This window comes from Crotalus tigris, unplaced genomic scaffold (assembly GCF_016545835.1).
Source record: "Crotalus tigris isolate CLP2741 ecotype Arizona unplaced genomic scaffold, ASM1654583v1 scf7180000024167.7108832, whole genome shotgun sequence".
Lineage (NCBI taxonomy): Eukaryota > Metazoa > Chordata > Lepidosauria > Squamata > Viperidae > Crotalus > Crotalus tigris.
Genome location: NW_024100417.1, coordinates 5341613 through 5353983, shown reverse-complemented (window position 1 = coordinate 5353983; position 12371 = coordinate 5341613).

The window sequence follows — 12371 nt, the reverse complement described above, 5'->3', positions numbered from 1 at the left end:
ATGGGTAGTGCTATTAGCGTGTCATAGAATTGACCCTAGTTCATTGTAGTAGTTTATCTAAACTAGACACAGGCCTAGTTCAAATAACATGCTGCACCACAGTGTGTCTTGTTTACTTGGCTTAACATTTCTGTGAATTTTTATTCCTTTTTTAGCAACCCATGGTTAAAAACCTGGGCAAGCTTAATATGTCACCTCACCAACTGAGACTATTCAAACAATGTGCTAAATCATGAGCCAGTATTAACAAACAAACCTTGCTTTATTCTCATGTCCTAAAGCAAAATAAGCAAATATGATGGTTTAAACAGGGGTCCTCAACCCCCGGTCTGTGGACCAGTACCGGGCCATAGCATGCCAGCAACTGGTCTGCACACACAAGCAAGGCCCCATCTGCGAGATGCAGGCAGCAAAACCACGCCCCCTCTGGTCCGTGGAAAACTCTTTCTCCACAGAACCGGTCCCTGGTGCCAAAAAGGTTGGGGACCTCTGGTTTAAGATGATGGCCCAATGCACAAAACACCTGTAAACACCATATAAATTATTTGATTTTGGCTTACTCTTTGTGATTTATATACAGAGGCTCCTGGGATACTTGTGGGTATGCAGCCAAAAATGTGATTGCTAATGAAAATTTATCTTCAGATAACACAGCTGAGGGAATACATATTCAGGAGAGCGAATACCTGTTTTTCTTAATGTAAAGTAAACATTTTCCCTCCATCTTCTGCAGTAGCCTTAAGAAATATAAAGTTTATTCCTAGGGAGAAAACTGTAGCCAGTGATACTTTTTCACACTAGGATCCTCTGAACCATTTTGTGGGACAGCTAAAATCCTTACTGCTGAAAGCAGTATCTTAGAATGTGGTATAATTGTATTCACCTGAAAAATCAGAAGACAAAACAAAACTCATCACTGCTTCAAACCAAAATTGGAAGTTATACAACTATTTTCCACAGGTAGTGTAAGAAATATGTCAGTCAATCATTTTATTTTGGTCATTGACCAGCAAATAAGATATATGATACAAGTAGCAAGGAAATAATTTTCTAGGAACAATGCTGTAAAAAATAGATTGTCCAATATCGACCTTCCAGGTTTATCATGTCTCTGAATAAGACATGCCTAAGTCTGTTCTGTCTTCATGTGGCATTTATTCTGGTCTTGGTTAAATTTTTAGTATGTTTTACTGGCTGGGGCACTTCAGGTAAAAGAAATTAAATGAATTAGGCTGTACCTCTGGGCCACAAAGCATTCCTATCCATGAGTCATAGTTGCTGTCTTGAGATTTCCCTATTATAGTCCATTAACACCTCTTCACATGATTTAGTTTTACTCTGAGGTAGATCAGAAAGGGAGGAGAACTATCATACCTAGATCTCTATTGTACACAAGATTTTGCCATGAGCTGCTAGCTGGCTCATCTTATTCTGAATAACAGATTAGCAAAGTCAGATCTAAGAAACAGATAAAGTTGTTTTTAAATTTTCAAAAGAGGTTTAATTAAATCTGCAGATCTCTGTTTATCATAAGGCAAAATTGAGGATAGGTTCAGTATAAGCCTTTTTTTCTAGTTTTTTTCTTTCAATTACTTACTTTGGAAGATTAAGGAATGTATTTGTTTAATCTTAAAAGGAGTTTTGGACTGAAAGATTAGATATGTACAAGTGGTTTTAACAGAGTTATTATGCCACTGATGCTTTTCAATTATCTTCTAATACAATAGTTCAAAATCTGTCCTTTAAACCAATGTTTCTCAGACTCAGCAACTTTTAAGATGTGTAGATTTTAAGATAGCTGGTTGGGGAATTGTAGGAGTTAAAGTCCGCACATCTTGAAAGTCCGCACATCTTGAAGTTGCTGATTTGAGAAATATTGATTTAAAACTTTGATCAAAGGAAACCTATCCCAAATAAGAAGCAAGCAAACTGCATACATAACTTCACATCTGGAGTGTGTTTGAGAGAGAGAGTTTAGATCGGATCTGAGTGAAAAGGCCTCTATACCATTTGAAATTACAAATCATGCAATAAATCTGGGTCTCCAAAAATTCATCTGATTAGAAAATTTCCAATGAGATTAAGATTTTTTTTAAAAAAGGATGCACTCCTCTTATCAGTTGTAAATAAAGCATATGCATTTTCCCAAGCTTGATCTTATGCACTTAGAAATTATGCAGACTGTAAAGAAAAATTAAAAGATCACTTTCTAAGTGAGTTGACTCCCAGATGCATTTTATGATAAGCTGTTTAAGAAAATGTCCTCCAATGTTTGATATGCTTGTAAATACATCATCTGCAATATGTTTAAACATGGTAAGAAACATTTCTTATCAATTTATTTGCCGTGTACAACTATTTTTCCACATTTTGTTTTCATCTGGCTCCCTATATTGTGATATGCCAATAGACCTTTTCACCTTGTGTTTCTGTTCAGCCTTTGCTTTGTTGATTATACCCTTCTCAGTTTTAGATTGGCTTTTATAATGCCATTTTTTTTAACGTTGCACCTCTTTGTCGCATCCCGTTGTTGCATTTCAACATCTCATTAGTATTCAGTATTTGGGAAACTCACAAAGTCTGGTAATTGAGTTTGTGTAAGTGTGCACGTGCACATGTTTTGAGTCAGTATTAACTCCTGACAACTGCCTGAACTAGTCCCTGCAGTTTTCTTGGCTAGGTTTTGCGGATGTGGCTTGCCATTACCTCATTCTTTCTAGAGCTGAGAGTGACTGGCCCAAGTCAACCAGCTGTCTTCATGCCTAAGGCGGGACTAGAAGTAATGGTCTCTAGGTCAAGGCCCTAACCACCACAGTAAACTTGCTCTCTGGTAAAATTAGAACAAAGCATTTGAGGCCTTAAAAATGTTATACAGGTAATCCTCGATTTACAACCATAATTGCGCACAAAATTTATGTTGCTAAGTGAGACATATGTTAACTGAGTTTTGCCCCATTTTACAACTTTTCTTGACACAATTGTTAAGTGAATCATTGCAGTTGTTAAAATTAATAACCCAGTTGTTAAGTGAATCTGGCTTCCCCATTGATTTTGTCAGTCAGAAGGTTGCAAAAAGTGATCACATGAACCCGGAACACTGCAAGATGTCACAAATACATGCCAGTTGCCAAGAGTCTGAATTTTGCTCAATGGTTCCCAAGTGTGAAAAAATATCATAGGTCACTTTTTTCCAGTGCCATTGTTAACTTTGAACAGTCACTAAATGAAGTTGCAAGTCGAGGACTTCCTGTATATGTAATATCCTATAACAGGCATGTCAAACTCGCGACGTATCGGGACGTTTTCCCCATTGCTGGCAATGGGGTGGGCACGGTTTTGGTGTGACGCATCCAGCCCGCGGGCCAGCAGTTTAACATGCCTGTCCTATAATAACTTCATATGAAGCATTTGCTATTGTTATGCTAATGTTTCAGACAGAGGGCTTGAGGAAAAAGAGGTTTATCTCAGTGAGAAATGCAAGACAAGTGTTCCCTGCCATTGTTGATGATGGTAGCTCCCCACATTCCATTCACTCCATTGATTCTCTCTCCCTCCCACATTAGCTTACACAAATCCGATTATTATGGAAGCTATTTCAAAGCCTTACTGCAGTGTGGAAGGAGCTAATTTGCAAAAGGAAAGCTAGCTTTTCCCAGCAAAAATTAAAAAAGAGGCTTTATAATAATCTCTATTAATATCAGCAGAGACCAGTTTAAAGCCTCTCACAGAGTGTGCATGCAAGGACAAGGTAAATTTATCAATCAGGGTTGATATCTATCCTGTTTTTTCAATTCAGAAGAACCCAGGATTGAACTCGGAATTTTGGAAATGACACATTTACATGAAGGTCTGGTTTCTTCGAAAGTAATGCATTATTCAGGTTATTACAGATAGTCCTCAACTTATAACTGGTCATTTAGCAACCATTTGAAATTATGACAAATCTATCTTGGGGCTACTTACAATCCAGATTCGAAGTTCTGATGGTCATACACACACACACACACACACACACACACGTCACATGGCAAAACTCCAGGCATTCACTAGCACCAGTGCACTTATGGTCATTTGCAGCATCTGACAGTCACCTGATGGTATTTTACAATGGTTTTGCTGAAAAGTGGCAATTACTTCTAGTTTTCAACAAAACCATACTCAAAGCAAACTATCGATTTGCTTAATGAACATAGCATTCACTTAATGATCATCGCAAAAAAAGGTAATAAAATCAGGGAAGCTACATGACTGACCCATTTTATGACCATCATGACTTATGAATGGAATGCGAAGGCTCCATTATAGTCATAAATCAAAGGCTAACTATAAATAGTGAATGCAATATCAAGGCAAAATGGCAAAATTGTAGAGTGATAAATTCATGGTTTTGCCATTTGCTCACTTTACTTTTGCATTTATAGAGAAATTACTGGGTGGCCTGACATTGGTTTGGCTTGTCTTTGCAATAATTAAACCATAATATTCTGTCAAGTTATTTATTTTATTTATTTATTTATGAGACTTATATACCGCTTTAAGTGCAAGCACTCTCTAAGCGGTGTACACCAGTAAGCAATGTATATATATATTTACATTGCCCCCAACAATCTGGGTCCTCATTTTACCTACCCCGGAAGGATGGAAGGCTGAGTCAACCTTGAATAAAAGTATTATTTCTGAAAAAAAATCAGGATAAAAGATGCAAAATTCTTCTTGATTTCCATTTGTCCAGAAATGCCTATTCTTTCCGAAAAACAAATCTTCTTTTGTATAACAGGCAAATGGACAAGAGAAAAAAAGTCCTCTGAATCACCTGGGTTACAGAATGGAAAAGATCTGCAGGCTGTGTTGTCCTAGTGGAAAGTGCAATGGCTGAAATGCCCTACAAATATCTTTCTTCTTGCAGGCTGTGATTATTTTTCCAAACAATGCAGGTTTTTTTTTTAATGGACAAATGGAATCAAATGTTTAAAGGCACAGCATGTGATAATCTGCCCATATTGTTCCAAAACAATGAGGCCTGAGGAGGGCAGATGTCCAGACAAAATACCTCATGTGATCTAATGTTTTTAATATTGATGGAAAATTCCCATTTTGCCTGAGTGCTGTTCTAGGTAGGCAAGTAGAAGGTGTTTTAGGTTGAAGATATTTGGGATAAAAGGGAAAAAATTGCTGCTAATGATTGGTAGAACAGATTTGGCTTTCCCAGCTGGAGAGACCACTTTGGAACTAGTGAGTTGTTTTTGGTTTTTCCTATGCTGGATATGTTCCACCGGGTTACACAACTGTTACATGCAAGACACGGAAAGCCAGTAGGACAATTTAATTTAAACCTGCAAAACCTAGGACAACCACTAATGTGCAATGCGGATATGGTAGCCCAAGGAGAGCCAGGAGGATGGAAGAGGCTTTTGTATGGAATAGGGATGTTTTGTTTTGGTAAAACAGGGAGAGTAACAGGACACCATCCTTTTAAAGCAGTGTTTTACAACCTCAGGAACTTTAGAATATGTGGACTTCAATCCCAGAAGTCTCCAGCTAGCCATAGATACACCATGCTGCTGGGGAATTCTGGGAGTTGAAATCCACACATCCTAGAGCTCCTGGGGTTGAGAAACATTGCTTTTAAAGCATTCCCTATACTTCTTCAAACATAAGGATGGTTCTAAAATGCACATCATCTTGGCCTTAATCCTGAGGAACATGTGTGTGTTTTGTTTGCATTGCGCGGGGGGAGCTTTTCATAGTGCTTTGGGATAGGAAAATAATAATAAAGATAAGGCACTTTCCTCAGTTCTCATTGACAGAATAATAGAGGCAGGAAATGGATAATTCAAATTTCAAAACATCATGATATCTAGGTCCTGAATTTTATCTAACATTTATTGTGGAAAGACAAAGAGATTATGATTCTTATTTGAGAGACATTGGGTTTAATCCCATTTAGTACTGAGTAGGGGGTAAGAACTGGTTAAAATCTTGAGCGCCCTGATTTTAAGGAAAGCCTGATGCATAACACTGCCCCAGGATCCCGTTTTCAAACCAGTCTGTTGTTAGGTTTTTAAAAAGTTCCTATACTGAGCAGTTACAAGCTGTTATTTTAATATAGCTACTATTTTTGAAGATATTTTTCAGTAAAGAGTACCAATATGTTATATGGAGTGCAGAATATTGTCTGAGTTAGTTCAGTATTCCCAGGTTTTATTGGATGGGATCATGTATCATATTAAGCTATGGTTTAGGGTTTTTAGGATATTGGTCGAACCCTTCCAATTATATTGTTTTACATAAACCATGATTAAGAAACTCATAGCTCAGTAAGATGGTAAATCCAGTCATTAAGCAAAATGATTTCAGCGTTTCAGATTAGACATAAATAATTCCTGGCCCTTCCTGAACTGGAATCATTATGTATTTTAGTGTTTAACAGAACATTTCTCTTGTCAACACTGTCAACTTGTCAACAGATACAAGTTAAAATTTTCACCTAAAAATTGCCTTTAAGAGTAGCCAGGTTCCTTGATAACTGTTTAGTTGTTGCTCTTTTTAAATTATGTATTTTCCATTGAGATGTGGCTACTATACAGGTAATTCTCAACTTATGTTCACAATTGAGTCCAAAATTTCTATTGCTAATTGAAACATTTGTTAAATGAATTTTGCCCCATTTTACGACCTTTCTTGGCAATTATGTGAATCACTGCAGTTGTTCAATTAGTAACACGGTTGTTAAATGGATCTGACTTCCCATTGGCTTTGCTTGTCAGAAGTTTGCAAAAGGTGATCACATGACCCAGGGACACTATAACTGTCATAAACATGAGTCGGGGGCAAGTGTCCTGAATTTTGATCATGTGACCATGGAATGCTGCAATGGTTGTAAGTGTGAAAAACAGTCATAAGTCACTTTTTTCAATGATGTTGTAACTTTGAACGGTCACTAAACAAAGTGTTGTAAGTTGAGGAATATCTGTATTATAGGAATATCAGTTTTATTATATTAGTGAACTGTTTAAATTCTGAAATACTATGTGAGATATGTTTATTCTTATTTCTGCTTTGCTTGTCTTCTCCTTTGTGAAAAAATCAACATACAAATTAAATGCAAGCATAATATAATAAATGAATTCACAGGAATATTGTTTTGTAACAGCAGCACTCACATTATCCCATATTCAGCTAAATCATAAATAGTATAACAAGGTTCATAATCTATTGGCCTGCTATATAAAACTCCATGGAACTGAAACTATTCTTTCCTACATAAATGACAATTGTCTAGCTATTCCAGTTATCAAATTTTCAAACGTGAAAAAATACACTGCCTATGTGCTACATATCTGCTACATATGAGCAGCTATATGGGTTGCTGCTAAATTATCCTGCAAATCACTCTACAAGTGTGACTATAACTTGTCATTTGGGACTAGCACCATTTTATCTAATGACTGGTCATTGTATACTTTATGAAACATCACAAGAATGAGTATCATATACAAGCTTGGTACAGTAATTTTGAGGAATGATAGCTGGAAACAGATTCAAATATATAGTAGGCTTTCTAGAACCCTTCAAGAAAAAGCATTCATACCATTGTCAACAAAACTACTCAGGTTTGCTGTTGATATTCAGATTTGTAAAACTACTGCATTATTGGCAACAAAATGGTATGGATATGTCCATAAAGTCTCAATGAATTGAGTTTGACTTGAATGAAATTAGCTTTTATTGGTGGCTGAGAACTGCAAGACTTGTGGTACCCACTCATTTGCAAGGCAACAGATTGTTAAAGACTTAAGTAGACAATTCTGCTACAGAACATAAAAAAAGTCCTTCTGGGTAGAACATGGAACAAATTGACTTGGAAAACTTAAAAGCATTATGACAGTAAGAAAAGGTTTAGTTTAATTTTTTTCCTAATTTATGTCTAGTTCTGGTAACTATTAAAATACTTCATTAGCATTTAAAAGGCCTAAAGAAATAAGGACATATTAATAGAGTTAATTTGATCCCAAGAAGTCTTCCAGGGACAAGTTATGAAGAGGGCCATCAACTGAAGGGTCACCACAAAGAATGAACCTTGCCCTTGGTTGCTCCTTGCCACAACTCCGAAGTAAGAGAACTCAAAGAAGGGATTCTGAAGAGGATCCCCCCATTTGAGGTCAATACACAGGTCAGCAGATAAGTCCCCAGGATCTACTAGTCACAAGCTGCAAAGATCTTTAAAGACATGATCATCTTTTAGAAATGTAGTCTTGTCTGTAACTCAAACTGGTACCTTCCATGCAATATAAACACACTTCTCCTCAACTTGTTTTCCCTGCCACAGACATATCCCATGGGCTTTAAGAATCCATTTCAGCATTTCACATCCTGCATGCTATTGCTACTAGCTGGCATATTGCCCCACCTGAGGACTCTGTTTACATGCCTGAGACTTCACAGATTTAATTTTTGCTTGCTTGTAGCAGGGTGTGCAGATCCCGTGACAAGCAGGGTGTCAAATTCGCAACGTCACATGACGTGTCGCGACGTATTATGACTTTTTTTCCATTGCTGGCAAGGCGGTGGGTGCAGTTTCGGCCTGACGTATCCAGCCCATGGGCCAGCAGTTTGACACCCCTAACCTAGACAGAAGCAGCCAGGTTTGTTTACTAAATAATGTTCTCAGTCTCCTGTTTACCCTTTTGCCAGGAACATTTCTGAGTCTGGCAGTCTGTCTTAATTAGTTATCCTTTCTCATCTCATATTTTCATGCAAGTGAATTATTTCAAAACCAATTAAATCTACCTTCATATACTCTTTGCCTAAGAAGTGTTTTTCTTCATGTTCTAGCTAATCATATTGCTAAGTTCACAAATTGTGCTAAATTGTGGTTTAACTATGATTGTTGATAGTTTGGTTTACAATTTATGCTAAATCATAAAATATGTTTTACAAACCAAAAAGGATAATTCATATACTGTACAAACAAATATTATGGTTTAATGTGTAGTACATATCCATACCTCTGAGTTTCACTGGTTTATCTGCATTGCAGACACAGTACTTACCATAGCATTCACACAACCCATCACTTCTCTGCTGTTCATTGCCATAGCTAAAACAATCTATTTGGCAGTCCTGAATTTACATATGTGCTTGCATGGTATTATACAAATCCAGTTATTATGACTAGTAAACCATGTTTTATGAGTTACATGTGAGAACCCAGCCAACTGTGGCTTATTAAATAAAACACAAGAAATTGTGGCTTAGTATGTTTAAACCACCACATTGAAATCACATGACATTCTTTTTTAACAGTCATGTTTTCTCAACTACTCTATTTCCACTTCTGAGTACCTGTTTGTTTCTTTATTTCATCAGTAGAATTTAAAAGAGAAACATGTGTTACTTCAGCTGATAACAGCTGGGAGACAGAAGTCCTTGCCAACAAACTGCTAGTCACCATATCTACCAGGATATCCACATCTACCTTCTGCCCATCCTTGCAGGAGACTAAGGTGATTACTCCAAAACGTCTCAACAGAAGATAAATGGGATATGTTTTAATTCTGGTAATTATAACAAGGTATATCCCCATAAATTTGGAAAGCACCCATAACATCGTGGCCGTTTCTATGATTTCAATTAATAGGTACTTCTGGTGAAAAGCAGAACTGAACTTTACTTGAAAAGCTGTTCCACTTTCTTTTACTTGGAAACACAAACACATCAATAATTTCCTTCAATAATTCACAAAGCAGCTTTTAATAAACTTAAATCAATGTTTGTGAGGAAACTTTCCTGTTCCTGACACTACCTATCTCTATTTTATTTATTAAACTTATATGTCATTGACCACCAAGGTATCTCAGTGATTTACACATGAAGCTCTCATTACTATACCAAGCTAAATACTAACAAGCTTTCCTACCTGTTCACACTCTAACTGATATCTCCCTGATGTGTGTATATTTGCTCCCAGGTTATCTGCTACGCAGCAACTGTTGGTTTTGGCGTGGAATGAGAACCACACCTGCTATTCAACAGGCAGAGAGATATACCCTATTGCAATATTTATTGTGGCTTTCAGACACACATAATACCCACACATAAGACATTCAAGCAATCTGAGTCTGAGGGGTGATGGGAAACAGTCTAAGAAAGCAAACTGAGTAGAAAGGGTGTGTTAGTTTAAGAAACATTTGTAAAGAGAAAAAAAAGTCATTTCCCAGTTCCACATACTCCTACCCATGCAGATGTTGCTTCCGATCAAAGGGTCCCATTCTCACCTTTCTTCAAGTCTTTCATGCTGTGCATGGGATATTAATTTCAGATGCAAGGCTGATCCTCCTAGGATACTCTTGAAAATCTCATTTGTGCTTCCCTCTTAGGACCTTTGGATAATAGCAGTAGCCATAGCACTTAAGACTTATATACTGCTTCATAGGGCTTTATAAGCAGTTCACAGAATCAACATATTCTGAGTCTTTATTTTACTGACCTTGGAAGGATGGAAGGCTGAGTCGACTTTGAACCGGTCAGTATCGAACTCCTGGCTGTGGGCAGTCAGCCTGCAATACTGCGTTCTAACAACTGCGACACCACAGCTCCTAATAATAATTGTGTTATGTGCCTTCTGTAAGGAGCACTAATAAAAGAGAGCACAAAATTGGACACCCTAGCAGGAATATGTCAAGAATACCTCAACATTTGAAGAATTATTCAAAATAAATACTTTCTAAAATGAGTAGACCTCCAAAAAAATGTTTTTTATTAGTCTTGGATAAATGTTATTCTCTGTTGGAACTTGGGAAAGAAGCCTAGAAAGCTGCAAGAGCAGGCAACATAAAATGAAATCTCCTGGATGAGAGAGAGAGAAAAGGCTGTCTGCAAATCTGAATAGACATCCTCCTTTAAAAATATGAATATATTCCCTCTTTTTGGAAAGGGCATGGCTGATATGTTCCCACTGTGTCTTTGGCCCTACCTCACTTATTTAGCATAGGGTAATTTAATGTTCAATGAATAACACAAGAGGGTTGTAGGATTATTCAACACTATTGCTAGACTAATTGATAAAGCCTTTATATAAGTATCTCTCTTTGCACTCAATATTACAAAATAAATACAAGTAGAGCTGAATGCAATGAAATTTAATTTTAATGTATGCCAATTAGTGTACATTCAAAGTGACAATAAAGTTATTATTCTATTCTATTCTAGGTAGTCCTTGACTTACAAAAGTTCATTTAGTGACCAAAGTTACAATGGCACTGAAAAAAGTAACTTATAACCCATTTTTCACATGACCATTGTAGCATTCCCATGGCCATGCAATCAAAATTCAAATGCTTGACAACTGGTTCATATTTATGACAGTTGCAGTGTCCTGGGGTCATATAATCCCTTTTGCAACCTTCTGACCAGCAAAGTCAATGTTGAAGCCAGATTCACTTAATAACTGTGTTATTAATAACTGAACAACTGCAATGATTCACTTAACAACTGTGGCAAAAAAGATCATAAAATGGAACAAAACTCACTTAACAAATTAGCAACAGAAATTTTGGGCTCAGCTGTGGGAGTTAAGTTGAGGACTACCTGTATTAATCTATATCTCTGAGGCTAAAGACTTCAAACCACTTTGCTGCTTTTACTGGAGAGAAGAAAGCAGATATCATTTGCCTATTTCTAGCACCTTTTTTTCAATACCAGTTACACTGGCACAATTTGCAGGCACCCTGAACTGGCTTTGGTCTATGGGCTAACCAAGGTAAAATAGATGTACATGATCTCATGCACTTTGTATGGCAAGGAAACATTCAAAGAATGTTATGCACAAATATGTGTCCAGATCGGGAATCTTCATCTTATAATCCCCCCCCCCCGTCTTCCAGTTTGTTTCTTGAGTTTTTCTTTCCCACCGCCATCCCAAAATATCTGCTGGGAATTGAAAGGGCAAGGAGCATTTTAGGAGAATTGCTGAAGCTGATATGAGAACTGGTCCCATATACGTTTCTCGATTTCTATCTTCATGTCATGAAAATAAGTTCATTAATGCAAGCAGAGAAAGAACAGGGCTGGCTCATTTAATCCTTGTTCACCTGGAAAGTTAATGTGGTTTAAATAACCAGGTATGTTATGTAAAGTAGCGTCATGAGCCATTAGGTCATCATCCCTGATCAAATGTTTTATTGTTGAAAATTGGTCTTGCCTAGACTAAGCCATGCAGCCCAAACTGCCAGTTTTGCTCATAATGATCCGGTCATTTAATTGTGCACAGTAAGCGTATTTTAGAAGGGCCTGCAAAGAAGCAGGATCAAGAAGCTATGCAATGAATATAGAATATATGTGAATATAGGATAAGTAGATTTTAAGGGAAA